Source organism: Mytilus trossulus, chromosome 6, assembly GCF_036588685.1.
Source record: "Mytilus trossulus isolate FHL-02 chromosome 6, PNRI_Mtr1.1.1.hap1, whole genome shotgun sequence".
Taxonomy (NCBI): domain Eukaryota; kingdom Metazoa; phylum Mollusca; class Bivalvia; order Mytilida; family Mytilidae; genus Mytilus; species Mytilus trossulus.
In genome coordinates, this window is record NC_086378.1 from 57,809,333 (window position 1) to 57,829,204 (window position 19,872).

A 19,872-nucleotide genomic window follows, 5' to 3' on the forward strand; every position below is an offset into this window, starting at 1 on the left:
TTATTATTATTTCCCGGCGTATTTATTTTTCTTAAATTTTCTGAATCATATTTGTAATGGATTGCGTACTTTATCCGTTCAATTTTATTTTAAGATATAGTTTGAACAGTAGTTTTAAACCATTTTATTCAATCGCATTATTTATTACTGGTATTATAAGTAATGTGACAGGAAATAATTGCTAGAACAAATTGCTGTTATGCTTGACAATACATCATGATGAACTGGTATTCAATTAGTTCCGGCATATCTGACAATCTTATAGAAAAACATTTCAAAAGCTTTCAGACATTATTATCAAATGCTATAGATTATTGCGTGTTTTTAAGGATATTTTATATACTAATACAGTGACAGTGCAAAAAGAACTGATTATTATAGATTACATTCAGAATATACAATTAGATTTCAATGAATATATCTAGTAAAACAATGTATTTCAAAACATTCGTCTATCAAAAATCAGTTAATAAACTCATTATAGATACCATGACTAAATTTAGTTCACACGTAATTCGAATTCGATTCGCATTAACTAATTTGAATTAGTTTAATTCGCATTCGAAACGTTTAACGTCCTAACGTCAATTCTAATTCGAATTGAAATTCGCGTCAACTTCGCTTTACTGTCCAAACGACGTTAACTTTTAATTCGTATTAACAAAAACGTATTTCTAATGCGGATTTTGACTAATTCGAATTAGTTCGAATCCATCCGAATTATAAAAAAAAAGAAGAGTGTGTGAACGCTATTAGCGAATTGGATTCGCATTCGATTCGAATTCAATTCGAATTTAATGTCCGTGTGAACGAGGCATTAAAGTTAGTATATACGCCAGACGCGCGTTTCGTCTACAAAAGACTCATTAAAGACGCTTGAATCCCAAAAAGTGAAAAAGTACAAAGGTGAAGAGCAAGTAAAATTCTTAATATATTGACAAATAAACAACAAGATATTGACTTATTTGTTTCATGATACAATGTGTTACATAAAGGTAAAATTACACCATGATCTGACGCATAAAGATTTATTTTAGAAGATACATGTTCCTGCAAGGAAGTTAAACAATTGATATCGGACGATGTATCCCTCCCCCTTAAAAATGATGTGAAACTCTAATTCAGGTCGGCTGCTGAGTAAAGTTTAATTCTGTAAAATAATTATTAAACTCTTGGGAGAATTTTTGTTTTCTTTTTTTTATGGCATATTTGTGATGAAGTCTGAAGGATGTTACCTATATCATTAAGGCAAGATAGCTTTCGTTTATATGAAGGGGGAGGGGGTCATAAAAAAGTAAGAAGATAATACAAGTCAGCTGAAGGGGGAACACATATCTCCAATTAAAAACGAGGTTTATATTATTAGATTTCTATTTTTCATAATGTTTTTGCGTAATGATTGTAATCACGCACTCATCTTTCAATGTTCCTTTTACAAACAGATATTTTTTTTAAAGCAATTGTGCTCCCCCAAGCAATCCCTCGGCGGTGATACAATGCAATTTATTAATTGTTGGCATTCAATTCAAACAATCATCAAGCCAAAAGCAATGTATTTTCCATAGACGTATACCAAACGGTTACAATGGCAGAATAAAGTTTTACGAATCTAAAATACTTTTGTTCAGTGTTTTCGTATTTATATGGTGAGATTAATGTTGATATAAAATTAACAATGAGTACTATGGCTTTTATTCTAAGTTAAAAGGTCCTTTATCTAAATTGTCACGAATAGATTCTCGAGGGAAATAAATGCAACTATTACGATATGTCGATATTTATGATACACTTTGGGTATTTTGTTCCATTTATTAATCAAACAAACAGAAGTTATAATTCCATGTCAACAAATGTCTTCGAGAAATTATAAAAATGAATGGATTATAGATACATATACGAACAATAGTACAGATACAGCCCTACAGATATCACTATGCTGTATCTGTATACTATACAGATATATCGCTTAAGAGCTCCGCCCACTGCCGGATTGGGTATTGTATGAACCTGCGTGACCTTAGAATGGGTATTGCAGTCGCATTCCAATGACGTATCAAATGCGAAATAACGATTACTTTTGTACGTTCTGATTGCTTTAAAACATTTCTTAAGAGCAATTAGAACTCACCGATTTTCTTATAACATACACACATGAACAGCAGTCTTTTCTACGATGACAACTATCGATTTCAAAACTTTAATGTGTATGATTGTGTAACAAAAACAACCATGTCAATTTCAGCATGCATGTTTAGTGCATGTCGATAATGAAGCGCAGGACAACTCGTACACTCCTGTTTCAAATTGAGCAATGTTTTGTTATTTGTTTTTACTGTTGAAATTATTTGCTATGTTAAAATAGATAATTATTCACTTTGAGCGATAATAAAATTGAGAATGGAAATGGGGAATGTATCAAAGATACAACAACCCGACCATAGAAAAAACAAAAACAGAAGGTCACCAACAGGTCTTAAATGTAACGAGAAATTCCCGCACCCGGAATCGTCCTTCAGCTTGCCTCTAAACAAATATATACTAGTTCAGTAATAATGAACGCCATTCTAATTTCCAAATTGTACAAAAGAAAACTAAAATTAAAATAATACAAGACTAACAAAGACCAGAGGCTCCTGACTTTGGACAGGCGCAAAAATGATGTATTATTGTGGACCATTCGATATTCTGTTTTACGAACCCGTCTTCAGCTGAATGTGTGATTACTGTATCGTAATACTACACGGGCCTCAAAGGGATTTCAAATAGAAAATAAATGCAAGACATGTGTTCTTGTGTTTTTCAAAACACAGATAATATACCAAATTAATTGCTGGATAAAGACAATAACTGTTAAGGGTCTTTAAAATCAGCTGTATTTGTACTCGACTCGAAACAAGTATAATTGCTCGCTAAAAGCTCGCATATACCTTGTTTCTTAGCCTCGTACAAATACAGCTGATGTTTAAATACACTAAACAGTTATTGTCTATATAAATTTGCAATTCCAAATTCCAAATATTATACATGAACAATGTTTGTCGTTCACATGGGACAGTTATGTGTTATAATTACATTTTGTACTCATTATTTTTAATATATTGTGCCAGATGAAGATAAATTATTAAGAATTATCTTTCTTCGACCAAGACTTCAAGACTTTCAATGTTTTTTCCTTGTATTTTCTACATCAAAATATGATGTTTTTTCGTATATTTAGCAGATATAAGGAATTCAATACAAATTGGACACTCCATATCTACTCGTGTTATTGTCCCAGAAGACCTAATCATTGATGTGCTGCATTCAGTTTATCTGTTGAAAACCAAGACTTATTAGGTGATCTATCTTCTACCATGAAAAGGTTCAATTACATGTTAAATGCATGAAGAAGTGAACATTAGGATCCTTTCGAAAATTATTAGATTCCATACAGATTTTGTTTAATCAAAAAAGATTCAGTAATGAGTCCTTATATATTAAAGACACTCACAGACACAAATTTATACAATTCAGAATATTTAATGCTCAGTAGTATACGAAAGCCTGCTAGTCTACTTTTTACAATTTGATATCACAAAGTATTTCGATATAACAGATTTGCGATTTTGATATAACAAATTATTTATTTGATATAACCGATTATTAATCTGATATAACAAATTATTAATTTGATATAAAAAAAACTATTAATTTGATGTAACAAATTATTAATTTGATGTAAGAAACTATTATTTGATAGAACAAATTATTAATTTGATAGAACAAATTATTAATTTGGTAGAACAAATTATTAATTTGATAGAACAAATTATTAATTTGATAGAACAAATGATTAATTTGATAGAACAAATTATTAATTTGATAGAACAAATTATTAATTTGAAAGAACATATTATTTATTTGATATAACAGATTGTAAATTTCTCTACAAATAGTGTGATTTTATTATGAAAATGATGATTAATTAAAAGTTGCATAACCCGAACTGGCCAATTCGTGTATAAAGTGATTGTTCATCTGACGTCCAGTGACAAATATATAATGCATTTTCCAAACTTAATTTACAGGTTTTATGTTTCTATAACCAACCCTCATATGGAATCCCCTTTCCCTTTCATTTTAGACAGTTTTCGCGACTTTTTCTCAATTTTGTATATGGGACCTGGTGCCTTAGAACTAACAAAAACGATCGGAGAAAGAACTAGAGGCTCTAAAGAGCCTGTGTCGCTCACCTTGGTCTATGTACATATTAAACAAAGGACACAAATGGATTCATGACAAAATTGTATTTTGGTGATGGTGATGTGTTTGAAGTTCTTACTTTACTGAACGATTTTGCTTCTTACAATTATATCTATCATGAACTCTGCCCATTAGTAACAGAGAACTATATTTGGTAAAAATTTACATAAATTTACCAAATTAATGAAAATTGTTAAAAATTGACTATAAAGGGCAATAACTCCTTAAGGGGTCAATTGACCATTTAGGTCATGTTGACTTATTTGTAGATCTTACTTTGCTGAACATTATTGCTGTTTACAGTTTATCGCTATCTAAAATAGTATTCAAGATAACCAAAAACGGCAAAATTTCTTTAAAAATTACCAATTGGAGGGCAGCAACCCAACAACCAGTTGTCCAATTCATCTGAAAAATTCAGGGCAGATAGATATTGACTTGATTAACGATTTAACTTCTTGTCAGATTTGCTCTAGATGCTTTGGTTTCATAGTTATAAGCAAAAAACTGCATTTTACCCCTATGTTCTATTTTTAGCCGTGGCGGCCATCTTGGTTGAATGGCCAGGTCATCGGACACATTTTTCAAACTAGATACCCCAAAGATGATTGTGGCCTAGTAGTTTCAGTGGAGATTTTGTAAAAGATTACTTAGATTTATGAAAAATGGTTAAAGATTGACTATAAAGGGCAATAACTCCTAAAGGGGTCAACTGACCATTTTGGTCATCTGACTTATTTGTAGATCTTACTTTGCTGAACATTATTGCTGTTTACAATTTATCTCTATCTATAATAATATTCAAGATAATAACCAAAAACAGCAAAATTTCCTCAAAATTACCAATTCAGGGGCAGCAACCCAACAACCGATTGACCGATTCATCTGAAAATTTCAGGGCAGATAGTTCTTGACCTGATAAACATTTTTATCCAATGTCAGATTTCCTCAAAATGCTTTGGTTTTAGAGTTATAAGCCAAAAACTGCATTTTACCCCTATGTTCTATTTTTAGCGGTGGCGGCCATCTTGGTTGGTTGACCAGGTCACGCCACACATTTTTTAAACTAGATACCCCAAAGATGATTGTGGCCAAGTTTGGATTAATTTGGCCCAGTAGTTTCAGAGGAGAAGATTTTTGTAAAAGATTACTTTAATTTACGAAAAATGGTTAAAAATTGACTATAAAGGGCAATAACTCCTAAACGGTTCAACTGACCATTTTGGTCATGTTGACTTATTTGTAGATCTTACTTTGCTGAACATTATTGCTGTTTACAGTTTATCTCTATCTATAATAATATTCAAGATAATAACCAAAAACAGCAAAATTTCCTCAAAATTATCAATTCAGGGGCAGCAACCCAACAACCGATTGACCGATTCATCTGAAAATTTCAGGGCAGATAGATCTTGACCTGATAAACATTTTTACCCCCATGTCAGATTTCCTCAAAATGCTTTGGTTTTTGAGTTATAAGCCAAAAACTGCATTTTACCCCTTTGTTCTATTTTTAGCCGTGGCGGCCATCTTGGTTGGTTGACCAGGTCACGCCACACATTTTTTAAACTAGATACCCCAAAGATGATTGTGGCCAAGTTTGGATTAATTTGGCCAAGTAGTTTCAGAGGAGAAGATTTTTGTAAAAGTTAACGACGACGGACGACGACGACGACGGACGACGACGGACGACGACGGACGACGGACGCCAAGTGATGAGAAAAGCTCACATGGCCCTTCGGGCCAGGTGAGCTAAAAAGGGGGGAGGGTCTATTTGATAAATTTAAATTGCATATTTTCAAGTCAAAGCGAACCGAAGATAAAATATGCTTTTCCTTCTTAAAAAAACCCTGGCATGTTGCTTTAATATTTTCAATAGGAAAATGTTTAATCCCGATGCAAATGTTTGCCCATGCCTAAGTCAGGAATCTGATGCACAGTAGTTGTCGTTTGATTATGTTATTTATATGTGTATCTCGTTTTCCATTTTTTAATATAGATTAGACCGTTGGTTTTCCAGTTTGAATGGTTTATCAATTGAATTTATTGTGCCCTTTATAGCTTTTTGTTTTGTGTGAGCCAAGGCTCCGTGTTAATGGCCGTATCTTGACCTATAATGGTTAACTTTTATAAAATATGCATTTTTCTACTTCTTTTGACCGCTTTCTCGATATGACATATGCAAAACAGCCAATTTCTTAAAGTCATATAAAACTCCAAATTAAAAAAAAAGATGTTCATGTTGTTTTCTTACTAAAGGAAATTCCATAATTTGTCCAAACTTAGAAGAAATTTCCGTCCATCAAACAATTCGCCGACATGTTTATCGTATGCAGCGTGACCTTTCTCATACAAATCCGGTGGTCGCAATACGGAAGTGCGAATGAAAAACCAAACGTAAACATCGCTCCGTCATCAATATAAAATATATCTTATGGTACCAGTTACCTGAATATCCATGTTTCTTTGTTGATTGTTTAAACTTCGGTTTCAAAACACGACCATTATTTAGCTGCCATATTTCACAACAACACTGTCCGATTGAAATATTTTTTTACGATTATACGAAATTTGTGCGAAAATGATAAAATAGTGCACAAAAGACTACGTTTTGTTTATGATATACATGTACATGTATGTATGCATTGGACCAATAATTGGATTAATATTATTTTTCACTGGTCACTCGTTTCATATGACTTTAATCAAATAGTTATTTGAAACATTATTAATATTTAATAATTAATTTTTTTAAAAGGATTGCGATATGTAAATATACATGTAGTTGTCGTTTGTTTAAGTAATTTATACGTGTTTCTCGTTTCTCGTTTTTTATATAAATTAGACCGTTGGTTTTACCGTTTGAATGGTTTCACACCAGTAATTTTGGGGTCCTTTATAGCTTGTTGTTCGGTGTGAGACAAGGCTCTGTGTTGAAGGCTATACATTGACCTTTACTAGTGTACTTTTATAGATTGTTATTTTGATGGAGAGTTGTCTCATTGGCACTCACACCACATCTTCCTATATCTATAGCTTGTGGAGATTTATTAACTAGTTTTATTTTTTCTGCTGTACATTATTAGTTCCCTTATAACTGTTATCCTAACTATCAGCACATCTAACTTACACTTCCGGATTAGATTGTGAATGTATCACTTCTTGATTTAAATATTTTAGACTGTTTTATATCATATAATACAATTTCACCAAACCAATCCGCATAGTGGTTCTTGATCAAATGTCAAGAAGGGTTGTTGTATGTTTGATTGTTACAATCCCTAGAGAAATCTCTTCTTTGCAGGATTTTCTTAATTTATCGATTACGTTGTTTCCCGGCTTCAAATCCATTACCCTTTAATTCGAAATTTATCAAATTCATTATTAACTTTGATCCTTTTTAACTAACTAATGATTCTCAGAGTTAAACTGCGAAATGTTTTAACTGTTTCATACGTAACCTTTAGTCTCGAAGCTTTATTAATGTCCAGCTTATTTAGTACCTTACATTTTGAACTTATGCTGAAACAAAAACAAAAATCAAATTAAAAATGTACAATGTTTCTATAATGTGAATTTGACCTTATTGCTGAGATTGTTTATTTCAAATTAAAGTTTTCAGTTCAGGCTGTATGTAGCTCAAACTTTTTAAGATGATCTGTTCTCCTTTTTGTTTTATTAAATAAGTGTTCTTATATATATGATAATCTAGATTTGTATATAAAAAAGCCACCAAAATTATTATAGAATTAAGGTGATGTGGATTGATGGCCAATGATACAACTATCCACCAGAGTTCAAATGAACTGGGTGTAAGCATTGATAGGCCTTCAACAATGAGAAAACCCACACCGTGTATTCGTCTATAAAAGTCCCACATATTCATCACTTACTTGGTAAGTATTATGTGTATTACATATTATTGTATAGCAATATAATATTTCCCACATTATCATAATACTAGTGATAAGTAGTATTAATAGTAGTATTGTTTTTGTTAATTAACAAAGTTATTAGTCAAAATATATCGTTTACTCAAATTGCCGAGAGTTTATTCATTTTTAGGAATTTTGGATCTCAATGCTCTTCAACTTCGTACTTTATTTAACTTCTTTAGATTCGAACGTCACTGATGAGTCTTTTGTAGACGAAACACGCGGTTGGTGTGTCTATGTTCCAGACCGTATGAGTATTTGGACCGTACGCGTACGGTCTGACTGATTTTAAGAAGTAGATCAAGTTCCTTATATACGAATGTATATTACAGGTCAACATAACTGAAATTTCGAATTAATATAAAATTTAGATTAGTAATTGGAATAAAAACATTACATTTTAATTATTAAAAAAGTCGCATTAATTCAATCCGTTAATCTCATGTATTTAGCATGTAAGAAATACATGTACACGAAATTGAATATTGCTCACTAAATTGAAGTTATTGATTATTAAAAGAAGTAAACAAAATGTGGGAAGAAAAGTTTTTAGAATATTTAGTAACTTTACTAGAAAAACCGCCAAACCAGCTGTTTACTTGTGAGAAAACTGAGAGAATTAGAAGTGTTTTGATAAATTGTGAAATTGATTCCGCGAGATTCCGACAATATTTTAAGGAGAAGCAATTCGCATTGATCAATTATCCTGAATTTGGAATGGAAAACGAACTCTGAATTCCCGCAAATGAGGTGCGGTTTAAGCATAATCTTTATTTAGTTTGTATTACATTCAATTTTACCAACTTCTTGTGTTTTATCCTATTATCCTAATATCAACTTTCGTTCAGTGGTGAAATGGTAACTTGGCGTGCTGAATATGAATCCGACTTATCAACCATCCATTATCACCAACAACCATCATAAACATCATCCGACTTATCAACCATCCATTATCACCAACAAACATCATAAACATCATCAATATCAGTATCATCCGCGTCTATATCATTATATATTGAAAAAATATACCATAGCTCGAACAATCCTAATCTTTCAACGACTCTCCGTAGACAAAAAGAAGACTACTGGATTACACAATTGGGAACTGCAACACCGTATGGCTGCAATGACAAAATTGATGGTATAGATATTCTATCTAGTCCTTCGTGTAACTCGGTGAATGTGATGAATATTTTCAACTCGACTCCTCGACGTAGACGTAGTCATGGCCATCGTCATTATACATCACCCTCTCTGCATGATGTCTCTATTAATGACTTGCTGCCATGCATACAAAAACCGTTAGGTATTCATCACATTCGCACGAAACTTTATTCATTACCCCTTTCAAAACTTCATTCTCTGTTCAATTTATGTTTGGAATCCACTGTAAGAAACCCTCATTAAAACCAATACAAACTACAAGCTATAATTTCGGATATTGCTAGTCACAGACTTTTCAAGCCAGTTCGCATTGGAAAAGATGAAAAAGAGAAAAGATCTTTTCTAAATCTTTCCTTTGCCAACAAAGGTCTCGATGGAGTCAACCTAGGCAATATCCTTCATCATAAATTAGTTCAATCGAAAATACCTCCTTATTTCAAAGACCAGTCTGTACCAATAATTTCTAATACCTATACCAAACCTATTGCAACTAAAATTTTCAATTACAAACGCGTTTTGCAGGATCTCGATATTGACGACTTCAAGTCTAAACCTCCTGATTGCACTTGTGCTAGTTCCCAATTCACATATAATCCTGCTGGCCACGTTATTACCGGTGACCTTAACATTGTTAATAACACTTCTCTACGAAACGTGTTATCGAAAGGTCCGAAATATCGTGAGCCTAAATCCATCAATTGGAAACAAATCATAATTAAGAAACTGAATGGGTCCATCAATGCCCATGCTACGTCAACTTCAAAGATCCAAATGTTGCTAAACACTTATCTGACCTCCATGATGAATATGTAGTTGTCCCCGCAGACAAAGCCCCAAATAACATCGTTTTTATCTGTAAAAGTCATTACATTAATTGCTTGATAAACGAATTAGGTATAGACAATTCACTTGGAAACCCAACATATACCCTCAAGACACTGTCTGTTCTTTGTTCCTTTGGTATTTCAACAAAAAGATGAAGAACTGGATCTTCCATCACTGTATTGGATACCTAAACTACATAAGTGTCCTTACAAACAACAGTATATTGCTGGGTCTTCCAAGTGCTCCACGAAACCCCTTTCTAAATTATTAACATCCATTTTATCAGCAATCAAAGACGGGCTTCAAAGTTATTGTGAAACTGCCTATTCTAGAGGTGGCGTGAATCAGATGTGGATACTTAAAAATTCCAAAGATCTTTTAGAGTACATACAATCTAACTCTCTTTCATCTTGTAACAGTATTAAAACATTTGACTTTTCTACTCTTTACACAAGTATTCCACATTCCAAACTAAAAGACAAATTAAAAGAGTTGGTATTACTTTGCTTCATAAAAAAGAATGGCCAACGTAGATACAAGTATCTTGTCTTAGGGAGGGATAAATCATACTTTGTAAAGAACCATTCTGATTCAAACAAAAAAATCTCTGAAACCAATATTATCAAGATGCTTGATTTCTTGATTGACAACATATTTGTTACGTTCGGAGGACGTGTTTTTCAACAGACTGTCGGCATCCCAATGGGAACAAACTGTGCCCCTCTACTTGCTGACTTGTTTCTTTATTATTATGAGGCTGACTTCATGCAGGAACTTCTTAGGAAGAAAGATAAGAAGTTAGCAATATCCTTTAACTCTACTTTCCGCTATATAGATGACGTTCTTTCACTAAACAATTCAAAATTTGGTGACTATGTTGATCGCATCTATCCCATCGAATTGGAGATAAAGGATACTACAGATACAGTTAAGTCGGCTTCATATCTTGACTTACATCTAGAAATTGACAATGAGAGTCGGTTGAAGACAAAACTTTACGACAAAAGAGATGATTTCAGCTTTCCAATTGTGAACTTTCCATTTCTAAGTAGCAACATTCCAGCAGCACCTGCATACGGGGTATATATCTCCCAATTGATACGATATTCCCGTGCTTGCATTTCCTGTCATGATTTTCTTGATAGAGGGTTACTGCTCACAAGGAAGCTATTAAACCAAGAGTTCCAAATGGTGAAGTTGAAATCATCCCTTCGTAAATTTTACGGACGCCATCACGAGTTGGTTGACCGTTATGGAATAACCGTTTCACAAATGATATCGGATATGTTCCTTACGTCGTAACTACAATCCCCTTCCCTTTCATGAATTTGACCTACCGATTAAGACTATTTACCGGATTTGTAATCACATAAGCAACACGACGGGTGCCGCATGTGGAGCAGGATCTGCTTACCCTTCCGGAGCACCTGAGATCACCCCTAGTTTTTGGTGGGGTTCGTGTTGTTTATTCTTTAGTTTTCTATGTTGTGTCATGTGTACTATTGTTTTTCTGTTTGTCTTTTTCATTTTTAGCCATGGCGTTGTCAGTTTGTTATAGATTTACGAGTTTGACTGTCCCTTTGGTGTCTTTCGTCCCTCTTTTATCATCATCATCACCATCCTATTTGACACCGATATCTATCGTTTGAACTTGTTTTAAGCAAAAAGAGGGAGGGGGAGACAAACTACTTTTCTTATTTCTTTGTTTTTAAAACTTTATCTCTTTTGATATGAGTATCATAATACTTTTTTTATATAAATTAAGATTTTCTTTTGTTTCCCTTTTTAAATTGAGTTTTTTTTCTGTAGGAATCTAGAAGAATTGGAATTCTCGCCAATTGGAAAAAAGTTGTTACAGTTGATAATATATTTGAAGTACTTAAGTCTGTACACGGGGGAGCAGGGCTCATACAGAACTATTCAATTCAATTAAATGTTCACTAGTTTACTTTATTTATCTAATTGTAATAAATTATTAAATGTTAATTTGTAAAACTCAATAAAAGTTTGTTGATAAATGTTTGTCTAAAATATACACATACGGTCCAAATGCCGGTATGGTCCAGCTCGTACTAGACCGTATGAGTATACGCGTACGGTCCGACCGTACGCGTATGGTCGGACCGTACGAGTATACGCATACGGTCCGGACCGTACGCGTACGGTCCGGACCGTACGCGTACGGTCCAAATACTCATACTGTCTGGAACATCTATAAAATATAGTCCTGGTATCTATGATGAGTTTATTTAGTTTTGGTTGATGTGGTCAAATATGGTCAGTTTTGGTTGATGCTGTCAAATACTTTTGTCAAATATGTTCAGTTTTGATTGATGCAGACAAATAGTTTTGTTACATCAGTCAGTCGGAGGCATGAAAACTACTGATAATTGTTTCTGGTGTGATATTTTGAATAAAAATAGGAAAAGCTGGCACTCTCAATAGATGCGGAAAACAATTCAGTAGTTTTCATACCTCAGACTGACTGATGTAACAAAATTATTTGTCTGCATCAATCAATCAGTTCTCCGTACTGTCCTAGAACAGTTGTTCTGACATATTCTGACAGATCTAAAAGTTATCTCCACTGTATACAGTAAACACGCTGGTTTTATTTATTAAAATCATGGAAATTTTATAAAATTTTTATACAAATGAATTATTTCCAAATATATAATATGATTAAATCGTACATATGTGACAACAGAATTATCAGAAAGGATAATAATAATGAGAATTCGAAATGAAAATCATATTATTGAGATTAAGGAAATTACGAGAACACGAAGGTCTGCTTCATATCTTGAAAATTTCCAATTATGTTGACACAAATTTTAAACTAGAATCGATAAAAACATTTGATTTCAATTTTCCAAATGTGTACTTCCAATTGACCTGCAGTAAAATATCCTACGATCCGTCTTTTTGTGTTACGCTCGTATACAGATGGGTGCGGTCCTAACCTTGACAAAAGTTAACTTAGAGTTAACTTGTTGACTGCTTTCTAAGTTAACTTGAGAATTTTTAAGCAGTCAAGCAAGTTAACTTCGTCGTTGGTGGACCAGACCTACGGTCTGCATTTTTAGGACTGCTGCAGACCTATCGATAAGTCTGCTCCAGACCAGACCTGTGGACAAGTCTGCTTTTGATCAGTCCTGAGGACAGGTCTGCCCCAGACCAGACCTGTGGACAAGTCTGCTTTTGACCAGTCCTGAGGACAGGTCTGCCTCAGACCAGACCTGAGGACAGGTCTGCTTTTGACCAGACCTGTGGACAAGTCTGCTATTGACCAGACCTGAGGACAGGTCTGCTTATGACAGATTATCGTTATAAGAGTTTTCATATCAGACCTGAGCTTTCATTAAAATATGTAAACAACATTCGCATTGTTTTTCCACAGATATCATTTATTATTTACTCGCTAGACTCTACTAGATATTATACAAATGCTCTCTTTTATTTTCTTATATAAATAAAAAATGGCTATACGATCACACAGAGTTTTTTTTTATTAGAAGGCGGATAGAAAGGTTATCCAACGCATCGGAACAATATTCTTATATCACGGGATATCGGCAACATTGTCTACGTTATTTCGTTCCCCGTTGTTTACCTGTCCCTTCCTAAATTTTACTTTATGCAAAAATTTATACTTGCATGGATATTTCATTGATATTCAACTTGATTTACTATTCTATTTCCCGCAGAATATTCCAAACAGAAATTGTACAGTGTCCGTAAGCATACGGTGTGGTAAAACTATCAACAATCTCGTCAAATTCGTCAGATTTATCGAGAGATTTGTCATTGCCGATATTTATATTGGACGTCCTAAAATTATACTCAATTCGCACTTTAATGAAATAGTTGCCACTTGACGTTTAACTATAAACAAAATCAATCAACCAACATAATAGATTCCAAGAAGAGAACCTCATATACTTTTTTTTGCTGTCCATTGTCATGATAGTATTATACATTAAATCCTGACATAAAAAAAATGACTGATTTACTGTCGGGGTATATAGATTTTCAAATTAAAGTGCACATATGGTCAGTTTTGGTGGATGCGGTCAAATAATTTTGTTGTACAAGTCAGCTGGAGGTATCAAAACTACTGAAATTTTGTTACGTATCAATATTTTGAATAAAATGAGGACATGCTGGTATCCTAAATTTATGCGAACCCAAATTTTTTGTTATTATATTGCAATATTGCTGTCCGTTGTCATGATTGTGTTATACATTAAATCCTGACATAAAAAATATGGCTGATTTACTATGCGGGTATATAGATTTTCAAATTAAAGTGAACATATGGTCAGTTTTGGTGGATGCGGTCAAATAATTTTGTTGTACAAGTTAGCTGGAGGTATCAAAACTACTGAAATTTTGTTACGTATCAATATTTTGAATAAAATGAGGACATGCTATAATTCTAAATTTATGCGAACAAAAATTTGTTGTTATTATATTGCAATATTGCTGTCCATTGTCATGATTGTATTATACATTAAATCCTGACATAAAAAAAATGACTGATTTACTGTCCGGGTATATAGATTTTCAAATTAAAGTGCACATATGGTCAGTTTTGGTGGATGCGGTCAAATAATTTTGTTGTACAAGTCAGCTGGAGGTATCAAAACTACTGAAATTTTGTTACGTATCAATATTTTGAATAAAATGAGGACATGCTGGTATCCTAAATTTATGCGAACCCAAATTTGTTGTTATTATATTGCAATATTGCTGTCCATTGTCATGATTGTGTTATACATTAAATCCTGACATAAAAAATATGGCTGATTTACTATGCGGGTATATAGATTTTCAAATTAAAGTGAACATATGGTCAGTTTTGGTGGATGCGGTCAAATAATTTTTTGTACAAGTTAGCTGGAGGTATCAAAACTACTGAAATTTTGTTACGTATCAATATTTTGAATAAAATGAGGAAATGCTATAATTCTAAATTTATGCGAACAAAAATTTGTTGTTATTATATTGCAATATTGCTGTCCATTGTCATGATTGTATTATACATTAAATCCTGACATAAAAAAAATGACTGATTTACTGTCCGGGTATATAGATTTTCAAATTAAAGTGCACATATGGTCAGTTTTGGTGGATGCGGTCAAATAATTTTGTTGTACAAGTCAGCTGGAGGTATCAAAACTACTGAAATTTTGTTACTTATCAATATTTTGAATAAAATGAGGACATGCTGGTATCCTAAATTTATGCGAACCCAAATTTTTTGTTATTATATTGCAATATTGCTGTCCATTGTCATGATTGTGTTATACATTAAATCCTGACATAAAAAATATGGCTGATTTACTATGCGGGTATATAGATTTTCAAATTAAAGTGAACATATGGTCAGTTTTGGTGGATGCGGTCAAATAATTTTGTTGTACAAGTTAGCTGGAGGTATCAAAACTACTGAAATTTTGTGAAGTATCAATATTTTGAATAAAATGAGGACATGCTATAATTCTAAATTTATGCGAACAAAAATTTGTTGTTATTATATTGCAATATTGCTGTCCATTGTCATGATTGTATTATACATTGAATCCTGATATAAAAATATGGCTGATTTACTATGCGGGTATATAGATTTACAAATAAATTAAAGTGCACATATGGTCAGTTTTGGTGGATGCGGTCAAATAATTTTGTTGTACAAGTCAGCTGGAGGTATCAAAACTACTGAAATTTTGTTACTTATCAATATTTTGAATTAAATGAGGACATGCTGGTATCCTAAATTTATGCGAACCCAAATTTTTTGTTATTATATTGCAATATTGCTGTCCATTGTCATGATTGTGTTATACATTAAATCCTGACATAAAAAATATGGCTGATTTACTATGCGGGTATATAGATTTTCAAATTAAAGTGAACATATGGTCAGTTTTGGTGGATGCGGTCAAATAATTTTGTTGTACAAGTCAGCTGGAGGTATCAAAACTACTGAAATTTTGTTACTTATCAATATTTTGAATAAAATGAGGACATGCTGGTATCCTAAATTTATGCGAACCCAAATTTTTTGTTATTATCTTGCAATATTGCTGTCCATTGTCATGATTGTGTTATACATTAAATCCTGACATAAAAAATATGGCTGATTTACTATGCGGGTATATAGATTTTCAAATTAAAGTGAACATATGGTCAGTTTTGGTGGATGCGGTCAAATAATTTTGTTGTACAAGTTAGCTGGAGGTATCAAAACTACTGAAATTTTGTTACGTATCAATATTTTGAATAAAATGAGGAAATGCTATAATTCTAAATTAATGCGAACAAAAATTTGTTGTTATTATATTGCAATATTGCTGTCCATTGTCATGATTGTATTATACATTAAATCCTGACATAAAAAAAATGACTGATTTACTGTCTGGGTATATAGATTTTCAAATTAAAGTGCACATATGGTCAGTTTTGGTGGATGCGGTCAAATAATTTTGTTGTACAAGTCAGCTGGAGGTATCAAAACTACTGAAATTTTGTTACTTATCAATATTTTGAATTAAATGAGGACATGCTGGTATCCTAAATTTATGCGAACCCAAATTTTTTGTTATTATATTGCAATATTGCTGTCCATTGTCATGATTGTGTTATACATTAAATCCTGACATAAAAAATATGGCTGATTTACTATGCGGGTATATAGATTTTCAAATTAAAGTGAACATATGGTCAGTTTTGGTGGATGCGGTCAAATAATTTTGTTGTACAAGTTAGCTGGAGGTATCAAAACTACTGAAATTTTGTGAAGTATCAATATTTTGAATAAAATGAGGACATGCTATAATTCTAAATTTATGCGAACAAAAATTTGTTGTTATTATATTGCAATATTGCTGTCCATTGTCATGATTGTATTATACATTGAATCCTGATATAAAAATATGGCTGATTTACTATGCGGGTATATAGATTTACAAATTAAAGTGCATATATGGTCAGTTTTGGTGGATGCGGTCAAATAATTTTATTGTACAAGTCAACTGGAGGTATCAAAACTACTGAAATTTTGTTACGTATCAATATTTTGAATAAAATGAGGACATGCTGGTATCCTAAATTTATGTGAACAAAAATTTGTTGTTATTATATTGCAATATTGCTGTCCATTGTCATACGATTGTATTATACATTGATTCTGGAATAAAAAATATGGCTGATTAACTATGAGGGTATATAGATTTACAAATTAAAGTGCACATATGGTCAGTTTTGGTGGATGCGGTCAAATAATTTTTTTGTACAAGTCAACTGGAGGTATCAAAACTACTGAAATTTTGTTACGTATCAATATTTTGAATAAAATGAGGACATGCTGGAATTCTAAATTTATGTGAACAAAAATTTGTTGTTATTATATTGCAATATTGCTGTCCATTGTCATGATTGTATTACACATTAAATCCTGACATAAAAAATATGGCTGATTTACTATGTGGGTATATAGATTTACAAATTAAAGTGCATATATGGTCAGTTTTGGTGGATGCGGTCAAATAATTTTTTTGTACAAGTCAACTGGAGGTATCAAAACTACTGAAATTTTGTTACGTATCAATATTTTAAATAAAATGAGGACATGCTGGAATTCTAAATTTATGCGAACAAAAATTTGTTGTTATTATATTGCAATATTGCTGTCCATTGTCATGATTGTATTATACATTAAATCCTGACATAAAAAATATGGCTGATTTACTATGCGGGTATATAGATTTACAAATTAAAGTGCATATATGGTCAATTTTGGTGGATGCGGTCAAATAATTTTGTTGTACAAGTCAGCTGGAGGTATCAAAACTACTGAAATTTTGTTACGTATCAATATTTTGAATAAAATGAGGACATGCTGGTATCCTTAATTTATGCGAACCAAAATTTTTTGTTATTATATTGCAATTTTGCTGTATATTGTCATGATTGTATTATACATTGATTCTGGCATAAAAAATATGGCTGATTAACTATGCTGGTATATAGATTTACAAATTAAAGTGCACATATGGTCAGTTTTGGTGGATGCGGTCAAATAATTTTTTTGTACAAGTCAACTGGAGGTATCAAAACTACTGAAATTTTGTTACGTATCAATATTTTGAATAAAATGAGGACATGCTGGTATCCTTAATTTATGCGAACCAAAATTTTTTGTTATTATATTGCAATTTTGCTGTATATTGTCATGATTGTATTACACATTAAATCCTGACATAAAAAATATGGCTGATTTACTATGTGGGTATATAGATTTACAAATTAAAGTGCATATATGGTCAGTTTTGGTGGATGCGGTCAAATAATTTTTTTGTACAAGTCAACTGGAGGTATCAAAACTACTGAAATTTTGTTACGTATCAATATTTTAAATAAAATGAGGACATGCTGGAATTCTAAATTTATGCGAACAAAAATTTGTTGTTATTATATTGCAATATTGCTGTCCATTGTCATGATTGTATTATACATTAAATCCTGACATAAAAAATATGGCTGATTTACTATGCGGGTATATAGATTTACAAATTAAAGTGCATATATGGTCAATTTTGGTGGATGCGGTCAAATAATTTTGTTGTACAAGTCAGCTGGAGGTATCAAAACTACTGAAATTTTGTTACGTATCAATATTTTGAATAAAATGAGGACATGCTGGTATCCTTAATTTATGCGAACCAAAATTTTTTGTTATTATATTGCAATTTTGCTGTATATTGTCATGATTGTATTATACATTGATTCTGGCATAAAAAATATGGCTGATTAACTATGCTGGTATATAGATTTACAAATTAAAGTGCACATATGGTCAGTTTTGGTGGATGCGGTCAAATAATTTTTTTGTACAAGTCAACTGGAGGTATCAAAACTACTGAAATTTTGTTACGTATCAATATTTTGAATAAAATGAGGACATGCTGGAATTCTAAATTTATGCGAACAAAAATTTGTTGTTATTGTCATGATTGCATTATGAAATTACTGAAATATTGTTACGTATCAGTATTTTGAGTAAAAAGAGGACATGCTGGAACCCTTAATTTAGGTGAACAAAAATTTTCATTTAAATGAATTAAATTATTGCTGATTGTGGCTGCATAGTTCAAGGATGTATAACTATGAAGGACGTATACACCTAACATCAAATATACTTCTTTTCAAAAATATACATTATATGATTGAATTTGATCTCGGAATATATATATATTGAGTGCATGTTATCATTGTAACCGAGATCGTTTTTATAATAGATAGATTGTCAGATCACAGATAAATTTGTGTTACGTTCTGTGCGTACTATTTTAAACTATTGGTATTTAATCCTGTTCATAAAACGGAAGTATTAATTTTCAAATTACTTTATTTTCGATGTTTATACTACGAAACAAAGAATGCTTAGATATTAATTTTTTTAATTTTAAATCAACGAAGAGCGGTCCTGGTTACAAGTTAACTTAGTGTTGAGCAGACCAGTCAAAAGTTAACTTGGGAACAGGTCTGGTTTTGATCGGATTTGTCCAAGCAGAAGTTAACTTTGTGGCAGGACCGGTTTCCAAGTTAACTTATGTTAACTTTATGACAGGACTGGTTCGAAGTTAACTTATATCAATAGCGGACCTGTTTCCAAGTTAACTTTTTGGCAGACATAAAACAG

The 19,872-nt window shown here is 32.3% G+C and overlaps 1 protein-coding gene across 1 annotated transcript in view; it reads left to right on the forward strand.

The window, feature by feature from the left end:
- LOC134723585 (galactoside alpha-(1,2)-fucosyltransferase 2-like) overlaps positions 1-19,872 on the forward strand; it is a 107,831-nt gene that overhangs the window by 33,923 nt on the left and 54,036 nt on the right. The gene's annotated exons all lie outside the window — the stretch shown is intronic.